Source organism: Apis mellifera, linkage group LG3 (assembly GCF_003254395.2).
Source record: "Apis mellifera strain DH4 linkage group LG3, Amel_HAv3.1, whole genome shotgun sequence".
NCBI lineage: Eukaryota > Metazoa > Arthropoda > Insecta > Hymenoptera > Apidae > Apis > Apis mellifera.
The window spans coordinates 6,395,132-6,411,088 of NC_037640.1; the positions used below are offsets into that span (position 1 = coordinate 6,395,132).

Here is a 15,957-nt window from a genome sequence, read left to right on the forward strand (position 1 = left end):
AAATCTGTTTCCAGTACGATGAATCGCATCTTTAACGAAGATGTGCGATCTTTTGATGAAGAAACTTGAGTCTCCTATTGTTTCTCGATATAATGTAAAGCAATTTTGCATGAATGAAACATTGATTGTTTGAAATTACACGATATATTTGCGAAAGTTTCGAATAATAAAATTTCAAATATACAATGGATGAAAAATCTGGCTTCGCAATAATTTTATATAATATAAAATATCGTGTCAAAAGCAAACAAAAAAAAAAAATGAAATAGTTTCTCTAATAAGAATAAATTGAAAATATGGAATGACAAGTTTGAATTTAAATTTCTATTCTTAATTAAAAATTAATTAAAAATTTCTTATTTAAAAATTTCTTTTCTTAATTAAAAATTTTGAAATTATTTAAATATTTTTAATCGAATCAGTAAAATTAGACAAGTAGATATTCTTATTACGAAATGAATGAAACAAACAATCAACGTATTCAATTGTACGAATCAATAAATCGATCAAATTCAACTAATCTACACATCGGATTGTCAATTCAAAGTTTAATAAAAATATGAATCAATGCACGTTCGATTTAATCGAAACTTTATTATCGAAACTTCACTGAATTTATAACTATAATAATTATAATTAGTCAAAATTTTAATCCAATTCAATCTCCTGTCAATTTAAACGAATTTAAACGAACGAATGTAACGAAAAATCTCCTGCGCTATATATATATTCCTCGCTGTATCGACCATTCTACGAATACTTTATCGCGTTCTCTTACAATTAATTCTACGCGTCGTACAAAACGGAGCGTAGAAATAAAACATGTTGAAACGTATCGAACGACAAATCGCCGATATTTGCCCTCCCCTGGAATGCGCTTGAAATAACAAGCGGCGTCTATCTGGACAACGAGACACGCGGAACACCGTTTTTGTTTAAACATTGAAATTGGAAATACGCGGAAAGCAAGATAAACTCGTGTGTACGTTGAAAAACGTCTGCTCTCGAGGGCGGATAACGATAATTCTAAACGAAACGGGGATCCGGATTGGCCGGCGAGCCAGAAAATACCAGGAATAAAACGAGAAAGGAGAACGATCATCGGCCGTGGATAGAGATTTGTCGACGAAAAATTGGCAGTCAAATGATTTCTCGTGGATTGGTCGAGTGGATTCAGCTTTGAATCGGTTTTGTCTCTCGATTGATAACCTAACTGCATCCAACTACGGGCCATGGCACGTTTCGATGCAGATTTTATAATCGAAGCCTCGATTTATGAAGTTTCGAATGGACAAAGAAGGATTATAAAGAAGTTCCATGATGTTTTACACGTTCTATGAAGACACGTTTAATGTTGTTTGTATTTGTGAAATTGAAAATCGTCGATGTGATTTGATCCACATCGTTTACTGTGAACATTTCCACGCGAAAAGTGTTTGAAAAGCAATGGTTTTTGACATCGTGCGATGAAGAGATTTGAATTATTACAGTTTGAATGAGAAATATTTGAAAATTTAATTACAGAGAAAACTAATATTGAATATCGATATTAGGATTGTAATTTAATAGTTTGTCTAATATATATTGTGTAATAATATTTTTTAAAGATTAGGGTAATGAGCAATAAAGAATGGTGAAAATTAACATATTGATGATTCAAAAAATAAAGATTATCAATGCAGTGAGAATGTTTGAATATAGAGAGAATTTTTAATTTTTCATCATCTGGCGCAAATCTCTTAGGAATAACAGTCTCAAATGAGAAAAAAAAAAAGGATATGCAAGGATAAAAATTGAGAAGAATGCATGCGTATAGAAGTTAAAACTTGATTGAGAGTTACTCGAGAGACGAGATTCACTCACGAAAAAAGCGAGTTAAATGAGAGAACAACTTTTAAAAGTACCATGTCGTTATCCATTATCTTATTTCTCGTCATACGCAGTTTTGTTTAAAAATCTATTCTTGAGTAAAATTTTTTTGTCTGTAATCCAAGATAGCTGCGGTACAAATAAAGTTTCTTTAAATAAAAATGAAGATGGATAAGAAATAATGAAAAAAAAAATTTTGATTAGTGATCGCAGATGTTCAGTTTAAACTTCTCTTATTAATAAAACTTGATTGAAAATCGTAAAATTAAAAAAAGTATTTCAAGCAATTTTCTCTGTTAAGAAAATTTTTAAATTGTAAATATGTTTGATAATCCCTCAAGTTTTTTAAATCATTTTACCAGATTTTTCCGCAATAACAGATTCGTTTTCAATAGACCGTTACAATAGAAAACCTTTTAGATCCTTTGAAATCTCTTTTTTGCTTGTTTATCATTGATATGCATTCTACAAAATCTTGAATCACAAATACATTATACGTTATATTAAAAAAAAATATACAAGAGATGGATCAGATTTTTTTAAATATTAAAAAATATTTTAAATATTATTTTTGTCAATTTGTATAACGAATAATCTTTTCTAAAATATATTATATAATGATCGTAATATAATACTTCAACGAAATATATAATTGAAACTTTTCAATTTAATCTACCCGCGAAAAGTTTATTTTCTACGCTTCGATCGATCGACGAATGCTGATCAAACAATTCATGGATGAATAATTTGTGCGTAAACGTTTCTGACGATGGCTGTTAGCAAATTATGACATTATTTTTGCTCGAATTTCATGAGAAATGGCTATTATTATTTAACCACTCGAAAACACATATGCACATATACACGCACCGCACGAACACATGCACGCACCGCACGAATACACGCACGTATTGCACGACACACGCACGATACACGCACGATACACGCACGAACACGTACGACGGACGTATGAACGATATACGCAAATATACATGAGAAGAAGGGCGAAAGAAAGAGAGAGAGAGTTCCATCACAAATATGCGCTATATATTCGAAAATAAATAACACGATTAAATAAATTATCAAAATATAAAAGGATTTATATAAATGTCTTTGTGTGGAATTATTTGTTTCTATAATATAAATTTTCTTGTTATTTTCGAACGATATGAGTTTTCGTTATACCAATTTTATATTATTTATATTAAAATCTACACTTTTGTTTATAAATATCGATATTAAAAAATTTTTCAAATGTTATTAAGAGCATTTTTTATTTAAATAAAAATCATATATTAAATTTTGTAATTAAAATTCCAAAAATAAATTATTTTCTCATATATATATATATATTTTTTATTCATAATTTTATTCTCCGAGTCAGAGGAGAATTGTTAATATTTTTCTCTGTCTATGATTTATAAATGAAGAACTGAAAATAATGATCGAAAGAAAATAGAATTATATTATAATTTCACATTATTTGAAATTATTTGTAAAATAATTAGATAAAAGTTATTTTAATATATTAATTATTATAATATTATATAATAAAACCAAATTAAAATCAATCCAATTCTGAAATTAATAAAATAAAATAAAATAAAAAAAATACGAAAAAAGTTATTTTTTAAAATATAAACTTTCTTAAATAATTCACTTATATTATTATATTTCTCAGCCAATATTTATATATTAATATATTAAATTAATATATTAATTTAAAATAAATTTAGAAAAAATCAAATTTTTTATTTATCCAATTTATCTTAAATTTTTTCATCTAAATCAAAATAAATTAAAATGATTTTATTTTCTTAAATCTAATTTTTATAAAAATTCATCCAAAAGTTCGAAATCATTATCTTGAATAAATATAAAATTTTATTAGATTAGTATTTTTTTAAAATAATTTTACGAAATCAATTAATATTCAAATATTTATAAATAAGGAAATACATTGATAAAAGTTATTACAGATAAGTTTTTACAAAGTAACAGGGTACCAGGTAATCTGCAAGTTAAACAAGACGAGAAATGGAAGTTGACGGGGGCAGATTGAAAACACGCTTTCGAGCCTTTTAATGTCCGTCAGCTAAGATAAAATACATCGCTTTAGCGTTGTACTTAACAAGAAACTCATTCGATATATTAATTAAATTGAAAGAAAAAGCAAAAACGCGGACAAAATCGTGCTAATCATACTCGGTTACTATGGAATGGAAATAGACCAATGTTGATAGAAATAAATCTTATCAATACGTCATTAATATTAAAATTATTCTTTAAAAGAAAATTTTCATTTGTTAATTTTAACTTTTAACTCGACTCTTAATGAAACGTATTAATCAATTTTCAATGTACTTACCTCGATAATTTGAAATGAAATTTCCATGACCGTTAAAAATAATTTATGCAGTGAAAATATCGCTTTTTACTTTTAAATTGATATTTTAAAAAAAAGAAAAATATTTCTAATATTATTTTAAGTATTTTAATATGCACACTTTACAATATGCAGAAACTTTAATATTATTCCACTTTAATTTTAATAATTAAATTTAAAACATAAAATATTTATTATATGGGTTATTCACTTTGATTTTCGTTTAAACTTTTTAAAATTTCAAAATTAAAAATTAAAAATAAATAAAATTTAAAATAATTTTAGATAAATTTTTAATAAATTTTAAATAAATTTTAGAATAATTTTTAACACTTTATAACTCATGCATTGTTAATTCAAAGATTAAAAGTTATCTAATAAAATCTCTATCAATTTCTAATTGTTGAAACGTTAATAATAAACTATATTTGCCTCACCCTATGTTTATTTGTCGTATTTTAATATTAATTTTACTTTAATATTACAATTACATCCTACAAAATAATATCTCTAACTTCACACACACTTTTCGATTGTCTTCCATGATATATTTCTTCCATCTATATCTTCTTCATCATACGTTTTTATAATCATAAACGGTTACATTTCTTTTGTATAATATTAATTTCGAAATTTAATTGGTTGCTTTACAAACAAAATTAAATTAAATTCAGCCTATCATATTTCTGGATTCATATATTTGTTCGTTCTTCTATGTATATCTTACTCGTCATACGTTCCTACAATCATGAACAGTCTTATTTCTTTTGTATAATAATAATTTCAAAATTTAATTGGTTGCATTACAAACAAAATTAAACTAAATTCAGCCTATCATATTTTTCGATTAATATATTCGTTCGTTTTTCCATGTATATCTTCTACATTATACATTTTTATAATCATAAACGGTTATATTTCTTTTATATAATATTAATACGAAATTTGATTGGTCACTTTATAAGCAAAATTAAACTAAATTCAGCCTATCATATTTCTGGATTCATATATTTGTTCGTTCTTCTATGTATATCTTACTCGTCATACGTTCCTACAATCATGAACAGTCTTATTTCTTTTGTATAATAATAATTTCAAAATTTAATTGGTTGCATTATAAACAAAATTAAACTAAATTCAGCCTATCATATTTTTCGATTTATATATTCGTTCGTTTTTCCATGTATATCTTCTACATTATACATTTTTATAATCATAAACGGCTATATTTCTTTTATATAATATTAATACGAAATTTGATTGGTCACTTTATAAGCAAAATTAAACTAAATTCAGCCTATCATATTTCTAGATTCATATATTTGTTCGTTCTTCTATGCTATGTTCTTACTCGTCATACGTTCCTACAATCATGAACAGTCTTATTTCTTTTGTATAATAATAATTTCGAAATTTGAATAGTCACATTATAAATAAAATTAAACTAAATCTAGCCTATCATATTTTTCAATCCATACACTCACTTATTTTTTCATGTATATCTCACTCATCATACGTTCCTACAATTAGGAATAATTTTATTTCTTTTATATAATAATAATTTCGAAATTTGATTGGTCGCGCACAAACAAAATTAAATTAAATCTAGCCTATCATATTTTTCAATCCATACACTCACTTATTCTTCCATGTATATTCACTCACCATATGTTCCTACAGTTATAAATTATAAATAATTATAAATAATTTTATTTTTGTATAATAATAATTTCGAAAATTTGAATGATCACACTGTAAATAAAATTAAACTAAATTTAACCTATCATATTTTTCAATCCATACACTCACTTATTCTTCCATGTATATTCACTCATCATATGTTCCTATAGTTATAAATTATAAATAATTATAAATAATTTTATTTTTGTATAATAATAATTTCGAAACTTTGAATGATCACACTGTAAATAAAATTAAGCTAAATCTAGCTTATTATATTTTTCAATCCATACACTCACTTATTCTTCCATGTATATTCACTCATCATATATTCCTACAGTTATAAATTATAAATAATTATAAATAATTTTATTTTTGTATAATAATAATTTCGAAAATTTGAATGATCACACTGTAAATAAAATTAAACTAAATCGAGTCTATCATATTTCTCAATCCATACACTCATTTATTCTCCCATGTATATCTTACTCATCATACGTTCCTACAATTATGAATAGTTTTATTTCTTTTATATAATAATAATTTCGAAAATTTGAATGATCACATTATAAATAAAATTAAATCTAAATCTAGCCTATCATATTTTTGAATCTATACACTCATTTATTCTTCCATGTATATCTCACTCATCATACGTTCCTACAATTATGAATAGTTTTATTTCTTTTGTATAACAATAATTTCGAAATTTGATTGGTCACATTATAGATGAAACAAAATTAAGCTAAGCCTATCATATTTCTCGATTCATATATTTCTTCTATGTATATCTTACTCATCATACGTTCCTATAATTATGAATAGTTTTATTTTTTTTATATAATAATAATTTCGAAAATTTGAATGATCACATTATAAATAAAATTAAATCTAAGCCTATCATATTTCTCGATTCGTATATTTGTTCGTTCTTCTATATCTTACTCGTCACACGTTCCTACAATCATGAACAATCTTATTTCTTTTGTATAATAATAATTTAAAAATTTAATTGGTTGCATTACAAACAAAATTAAACTAAATCATATTTCTAGATTCATATATTTGTTCGTTCTTCTATGTATATCTTACTCGTCATACGTTCCTACAATCAAGAACAGTCTTATTTCTTTTGTATAATATTAATTTCGAAATTTGATTGGTCACTTTATAAATAAAATTAAACTAAATCTAGCCTATCATATTTTTCAATCCATACAGTCACTTGTTTTTTCATGTATATCTCACTCATCATACATTCCTACAATTATGAATAGTTTTATTTCTTTTGTATAATAATTTTTATAATAATTTCGAAATTTGATTGGTCACATTATAGATGAAACAAAATTAAGCTAAGCCTATCATATTTCTCGATTCATATATTTCTTCTATGTATATCTTACTCGTCATACGTTCCTACAATTATGAATAGTTTTATTTCTTTTATATAATAATAATTTCGAAAATTTGAATGATCACATTATAAATAAAATTAAACTAAATCTAGCCTATCATATTTTTCAATTCATACACTCACTTATTCTCCCATGTATATCTTACTCATCATACGTTCCTACAATTAGGAATAATTTTATTTCTTTTGTATAATAATAATTTCGAAATTTGATTGGTCACATTATAGATGAAATAAAATTAAATTAAGCCTATCATACTTCTCGATTCATATATTTGTTTGTTCTTCCATGTATATCTCAGTTATCATACGTTCTTATAATCATTTCTTTTGTATAATAATAATATCGAAATTTGATTGGTTGTGCACAAATAAAATTAAATTAAATCCAGCCTATCATATTTCTCGATTCATATATTGGTTCGTTTTTCATATATATCTTACTCATCATATGTTCCTACAATTCTGACAATTTTATTCACTTTATCGTTACAATAATAATTTCGAAATTTAGTTGTGCAGTGACATGTGAAACAAAATTAAGATAAATCCTATATTTCAATATAAGTAATAATATAAGAAGTATATGTGCATCATGAAATTTGAATAAAGTTTAAGTGTCCCGCTAAATTTGTATTATTCTTTGATGACGTCACATAATTCGTTAAAAATGATCGGTTTATCAATGCCTGTTTTTAATTTCGCTTTTAAATTAATTCGTTACCGAACTTGAAAGTGCAAATTTATTTCAAAGAAAATCTTTACCGCTACCTTCTCTTTGATTCGTGCCGTGAATGAATCATCAAAATCATTGTCAAGTTTTGCATTGTGTTGCAACAATTCTGCTGCTTTGCAGAGGCGTTGCACGTGTTGCTATGTAACAAGCTCGTTTCTCGATAAATTTTCCGACAAGAGTCTACAGACGACCCTTTGCACAACGTATTGCGTTACTCAGATTACATGTGGACCTGATAAATAAACCATACATTGCGCACCATCCTTGAAAACCCTTTTCATCTATGAATTTAGCAAAGGTAATTTCATTTTATCTTTTAGAAATTAATTTATATAATGCAAGCTAATGATAAAGATTTGAAAATTTCCTTCATTGCTTTTTCTTCTAATTTCGAATTTGATGCGATTGGGTTCAATAGTATAAATTGAATTTTTCATAGTAACTTCTTTTCGTGAAAGTTTTTTGTTATGTTAAATTGTCCAAGTGTTATTGTTTAAATTGTTCTAATATTGAAAACTTTTTAAATTATGAAAAAAATTATTTATTAAATTTTAGAAAAATATTAGGAAATTTTACTTAAATTTTTAGAGCATGGAAAAATTTATCATTATTAAAATTTAACATTTTTCATATACATTTCGTTCTTTTTTAAGAAGATTATAAAATTTAACTTTTAATAAAATCTTCTCTATTATACAATAGTTGTGCTAAATTTTCGAATATAAATTATTACTAAAATGATAACTAAGTGTTATGAATTATCCAGTATATGAATTTCATTTTCTTACGTTCAGTTTCGAGCGAACAATTCTAACTATTCTCAAGTTGTTTACGAACAATTCTAATCAATGGCTATAATATCATCTACCACAACTATAATTCAGTTACTCGATTCGAGAAATTTCATTTCACCATTTAATATTTTTCTTTTTTTAAATCATTGATATTTACATTCTGAAAAATCTTTTTATAATTACGGTTCTTATCAAAATTTTATGCGTATTTTTGATCGATTATACAATAGCGTATCTTTTTATTAACTTTGCAACTAATTGAGTTTAGCAAAATTGCGATGTAATGAAATGATTAATCAACAGGCATGACTCGACTACTTTGATATCTCAAACAATGTGGAACATTGGAGACTAGGATTGACGTTAATACCATGATTTCCTGTCAAAGCATCTCTCCGACTAAATCGTCTATCTGCAGCTTCGTGGTTGTTTGAATCCTTTATATTCTATATTGATTGACAATGATTGAACGTAAACCTACTATTAACTATTATTATTATGGGTAACTATAATCATCAATACTATACGTAAAATTCAAAAGTATTAAACTCGTACTAATGATTTTTATCAAAAAATTGATTCTATTACAAATATTCTTATTCGAATAGCAAAATGGATTTGTATGAAAAGATTTAATGGAAGCATTTCAGATAGAAAATATGGAAAACAAATTTTTATTAATCAATCTTTTTCAATGATCTGTTTAATTTAATCACGATGATAATTGTTATTAAACTTTAATCAATTCGAACGATTTTTGAGTTTAACTTTTGCTCAATAAATCATGCTCTCGGTGTTGATTAATTAATAATAATAAATGAACTGTTCTGTGATTTGATATCTGTAAATCTTATAAAATTAATGCATTCGATTTTCATTTAATGGCTTGATATTCTACTCTGAATATTTTAAACGAGATTTTATTGTATTAATATTATTTTATTAATCATTCTCGAATTATTGAATTCTGCATTTAAATTTCAGATTAAATTTTTTTATAATATTTAAATAACATTAAACATTATTTAAATAATATTCATGATTATTTTTCTTTTATTTTCTATCATAATAAATTCTGTATCTTTTTCGTTCTTTATTTGTAACATTTTCATCTTTTTTTATTTCGATCATAATTTTAAATCCTAAGAATCTCAGATATAGAATTTTTGAAAAATATTCTCAGTCTTCGAATTAAACTTTTCCTTCTTATCTTTCATTTCCAACAATTATACATTAAATCTTAATCGTTGAAAAGTTTGTGCCTGCAAAATCTAATGAACTCTAAACTCCAAGCTTTTATTCTTTGTTTTATCCATAACATTGAATTCCAAGATCTTTAATTCAAATCATATTATTATTATTACTTAAATTGCTTTAATTGATTTTTAATAAAAAAAAAAAGTAAAATTATATCATGAATTATACGAACTTGAAATGTTTTTATGTTACGTTTTGTTATGCCATTGAAATTAATTTCTAATAAATATAATTTTTCCCTCGTTTTCCATTTTCAAGATAGTGTTAAAAATGTATATAAAGAGTAATTTTTAACAATATTAAATTTCGGTTGATTGTCAGATGTTTGATTTCCATTATAAAAATATATCATTCAAATTTAATAACTTTCATCACGATCTAGTTCATCACGATATACCAATAAAACGCTTTCAAAAGTTCCATATCAAGCTTGTGATTAATAAAGCAGCATTAATGCGATTAAAAGGATAACAAAGTTCGCAGCGACGAATGAAATTTTCGATTATAACGCGATTATCTACATCGTTCCAAGTTCAGTTCTCACAATTGAACCGCGAAATTATTCATTGATTTTTTTACTATATTTTCTACATCTCCACGTGAAAAAAAACAATTTTTCTAAATTTTCCATAACAGACCATTTGCGATCAATAGTACAATTAAAAAAAATATTCAGTTTGATCGTCGTTAATCTCATCGAATTCACAAGTGGATGTTTCATTAAAACTGAAGAAAAGAAAGTTGAAAAAACGAAACTTAATACATCTCAACGGGAATTCTCAACGGAAGTTGAGCTACGAAAATCGACGAAACTTTCAACATTTATACTTCACCCTACAGAGAAATTCGCGAAGGGCCATAGCGATCCAAACTTTTCGTATCTTTTATCTCGGAGCAGACTTTCGGATAGACATTTCTCAGCAAGCGAACGAAAAGAGAAATGAAGAGGAGACCTCGATCTTTAGAATTTCGAATCGTTTCTCGAGAAGAAACGAGGCGAGAACTCGATAATCTCGAGAAAAAAAAAAGGATGTTGATTGCTATAATGATCGAATTCCGATTATTTTCAGCGGAACTGGTATTGTGAAACTCGGGATATCCGCTTTAAAGAATCGCTCGTTCGATAGAAATCTCCAAGTTTTGTCGAAAGAGAACGATTCGTGGGATATCTGTTTAGAGGATATTATATCGATTCTATAAATGATACGTATATTTTCCAGATTTAATTACGATACTCCATATTCCTTGTCGCTTGATATTCAGAAATAAATTTGGAATAATTAGTATGGAAGAAGGACAGAGTTATTGTGTTCTGTTATCCGACATGCCTTTTGTAAGTTCTTTTATATAAGAATTTTCTTTTCAATTTGGCGATAAAAATATAAAATATAATAACATTTTTTAATTTAATTTTATTACTGGAGAAAGAAAGAAACATCCGCAGAATTCAGCAGGTCAGTATGAAAAATAAATTAATTATATTATTATTATTACCTTGCATTTTTCATTCTATTCTTTTTCTCTCTTCTCTGAAATAGAATTTCCTCGTATCATCACGTTAGTTGTGGCACTACATTGAACAAGCATTCTAAAGGAATTCTCGGTGGAATGGTGGAAAAGGACTATTCATTCGTGAAAATTTCGTATCGAAGCACGATCGAAGCAAGTGATCGATAATCGACGAGAATTCGAGGAGGAAACAGGTGAATTTCCATGGTAGGCCTTCTACTGTCACTTTGTCGCGATCGAGCCGATCTTCGACTTCATTAAGGATCACATCCGACCGTATTATCGTCGGTGAGGCATAAATGAAGCGTACATTAAGGTGAACGAGAAGGTATCGAGCAAGTGTTCGAGGTATGGCTCGATCTTTGAATAAGAAATAAACGATATATCGATCGATTTATTTACGTTATGCTCGAATAACAAATAATTTGATTCTTTCTTCTTTTTATCTGAACTAATTATTTGGAGGATAATCGAATTAAAATAATTAATAAATCGTTAGACGGATGTTAATATATTCATTAAACAGAGGGTTTAAACAAAAAGAAAATTTAATCGATTTTTACTTTTTAAATTAGGGAGTAGTTTAAATTTGTATCGAAGTGAGAAGTAGATATAATGGATCCCTTTGATATTGAATTCAATATGTGCATCAAGTTTCATTTGTTTTATTTCTTTCATTTCTGTTACAATTTATTCTATCATAAAAGATATCGTAATATCGTAAAGAAAATTATTTGTAATAAAGTATTCTTTTTACAATTAAGTTTAAATTTTAAATAAAAGTTGCCCGAATAATCAATGATAGGGAATCGGATAGGGAAATGTTAGGGAAACTCGAGATCCTAAATATTTATTCGTCACTATACGAGGTTGAATTTTTTATAAACCACACTCATGAGGATAAAATAAGCGTACATCCCCCAAAGCAAGCGCGAACTAAAACGTCAAAAGCGTATATATATCTCAAGGGTAATTTGATTTTCTTCGTCTTTTTCTTTCTCTTTTGTTTCTTATCTGTCCCCCTTCTCAAAAATGTATCTCACACGTGGTCACCTACATGCGGTATAATGTATTTTCTGATAAGAGTTCAGACCAGAAGGGAACATTTTAAATTTAATTGAAACGATGCTTTCATTTGAAAATCCTGGAACTGGAAACTTTTAACATTATCATATATTTTACTTTTAAATAGATATAATTTCATGTGTACAAAACTTTTCTTTAGAAAATTCGTGATTTCTGACAAAACGTCCAGCTTTAAAAATTGGGTTTTCATACATAGCTTTCATGTTATTTCAGCAAAAGCAATTCATTCGAGTATAAACAAGATTTACGATATTTTAACTTGTTCACGAAGGATTTTCTTCCAAGGACTGCGCTTGACAGAAGTAGATTCCTTGTCGGTTCCTTCTCTGAGACAGAATAAAACGGTCATTGATCGTGGAAGGATATTCAAGAAGTGTACTTTTCTTACTTTTGATAAAAATTTCATCATCGATTATTTTTTTTTTTTTTTTACTTAATTTTCTTATCAGAATATAGAAAGAGCATGCTATTCTTTTTTTTTTAAATTATGAAATGTACGATAAAGATGTAATCTAATCTAGAATATCTCTTCCTACTTGAAGCTAATTTCATTATCTTAGATTCAGTGATTTTAAACTCCTGATTATTAATAAGCCAAAAATGTTTTCGCTTTATTTTTTTTATTCTATTCTTTACTGAAAGATTAACCTTATCTATTCAATAGAATTAGATTATCAAACAACCAACAATGGAAAATGTTTCGTCATTAAAAGTAACAAATAATCCTTTCTACGACTTTGCTCTGTATCGCATTATACATTAACAGGATGTTGGATTAGTTGCCATTAAGAGGAGGAAAAAAGAGATTTGGAAACGAAAAAAAGAAAGAACAATGCCACGATGATAACGAGTGATAAACTCAGTGAGGAGGATTTTCTATTCACTCACATGTATCAATAAGATCTAATCGATATGGAACACTGCCTCCATGATCGTTTCGCAACAATGCGTTGCAACTATTCAAATGGATCAATTCAGATTTTCTTTGCATTCTGACAAAGTACATACATACAATTTATAGGCTATTTAAACGAGTGCTTCATTAAATCAATAATGAAGAGTTAATTCGGATGATGTAGATAATTTAAACAGAATTAAACAATTAAAATTAGAATAAGCAATTTTGAAGAGTTTCAATTTAAGTTTTCATCATCAAAATCATAAAATTATTCCAGAATATAAATAATATATCTGAAAATGTTACAAACAAAGAAAATAATGTGTTAATAAGAAATTTCAAAAGATTAGAAAAGAAACGGGATATTTGATTTTATTCAGAACAAATTTTTCGTTTAATAATATTGGAGGAAAAAAGGAAAAATACAAGAATATCAGAAATATAATGGAAAATCGAATGAAACGAATTCGAAGGAAAATTCGTTTAAAATTCAAGGACCAACAAAGAGTTCAATTAAATATTAACGATACAACTTTTCCCACGGTTTCGTATTCGCTCTGATGCACAATATATTAAATCAACTATCGCAAAAGCGTTAACTATATATTTTAACAAAGCAAAAACACTGAATGAGTTTTTCATTTTTAAGATGACCTCGATCCAGCATATCTCCGGACAATAACAAAAATGTTTAATTCAATATCTGTATCTCGTCGAATATTTCCGTATAATCTCATTTCGACGTACATATATGTACGAAATAAATCCTTTCTCTTACTTCCTATATATGTATGTTTGAACATACGTTTATCCATTCTTCATGATTGTTTCTCGTTTTCAAGATTGATTACACGAACGTCTCATAAAGAAGACAATAAAAAAACATGGTTTCGTTATTAATCGATCGTTACTCAGATACGATAAATAGAAATCTAATATCTGGATTGATCGCCAAGATCAAATCGATTTCCATGATCGTAGAATTTGTTTCGCGAAAAAATAACAACGCGATATCTATTTGTAAAATCTATACATAGAAAGAAAATGAGTATCTCTGGTATTATTGTTCAAGAAGTATAAATTTAAAAATTCTGATCTATCAAGTATTTTGATTTATCGAGAATTATATTTGTTTTAAGAGAAAATAAAAATATAATAGCTATTCAAGAAGATAGAAGAAGAAGAAGAAGAATATCTGTGATGTTCTTGAAAATCAAGCCAAGAGATCGAAGTTTCAGGAAAATTTTATCTCGATTCTATTGCATAGTTTTCCAAAGGGAGAAAATAATATTTCGTTTAAATGTTCCACGTGCAATGATCGAATATAATATTGAGAGAGATTTGTCTGTAATATAAAAATTAACCTCGATCGGATTGAATTTTCGCTGAAATTTCGAAATTCATCTGGTTTCTCGTTAATGAATACGATAAATACGGTACACTGGAGATATAATGATACACCGGGGAAATCCGAATAAAAATTCCGATTTAACGAACGTAATCGGAAATCGCGCATATTGCGATCGACGAGGAATATAATAAATGGATATGTACCGAGGTCAATTCCTGGAAATGAATGCGTATGATTCCACTGTATGTTAACGCACGTTGCGATTGTTTTGGATGTTTTAATGAATTATGCGAATAATTGTAATAATCAGTATTTGGTTAGAACTCATAAGAATTGAATAAATAAATAAAAATTAAGAATATTTCTATACTCTATTTTAACTTATTCTTTTTGGCTTAATTTTAGAACAGTTAGTTACAATGCTAAATTCTGACATAAATTCGTCTTCAATCATCATTTTATTACGTTAATTTTAACATAATCGTAACATAATCGTGTTAAAAAAAGCTATTATTTAACTCCATTTGTTCTCAGTAAGTTCATATCGAAATTAATTAAAAGAGGTTAGCTCTCCTTTCTCGCGTAAATTTAATTACATCTGAGTTTCTCAAAACGCCAAAAAGCCAAAGTTTCGTCACATAAATATTTTTAGTCACAGATTAAATTAACAGGAAAAATTTTCACAAAGCACGAAAATTATTAACACAAACAAATTTTATTTATAAATAATTTTCAGTAAATATTTCAGTAAATTCTAACGATCGTAATGTAACCATCAAGGATTTTTTTTCAAATGTTTTAATTTGGATTATCTTTGATAAAAAATCAAAAATTCGAGTGTTTTACACATTACAATTAATTTCTGTAATATTAATATTATATATCATACCAATTATTATAATATTATACAGACGTTTATTTATTGAAAAATTCATGCTTTGCTTTTCAACGCGAGTTAAACGAATTATGAT

At 26.6% G+C, this 15,957-nt stretch overlaps 1 protein-coding gene across 3 annotated transcripts in view; it reads right to left on the reverse strand.

The window, feature by feature from the left end:
- The window catches only part of LOC412883 (Allatostatin C receptor), a 71,405-nt gene that overhangs the window by 19,016 nt on the left and 36,432 nt on the right, over nucleotides 1-15,957 (reverse strand). The window lies entirely within an intron of this gene.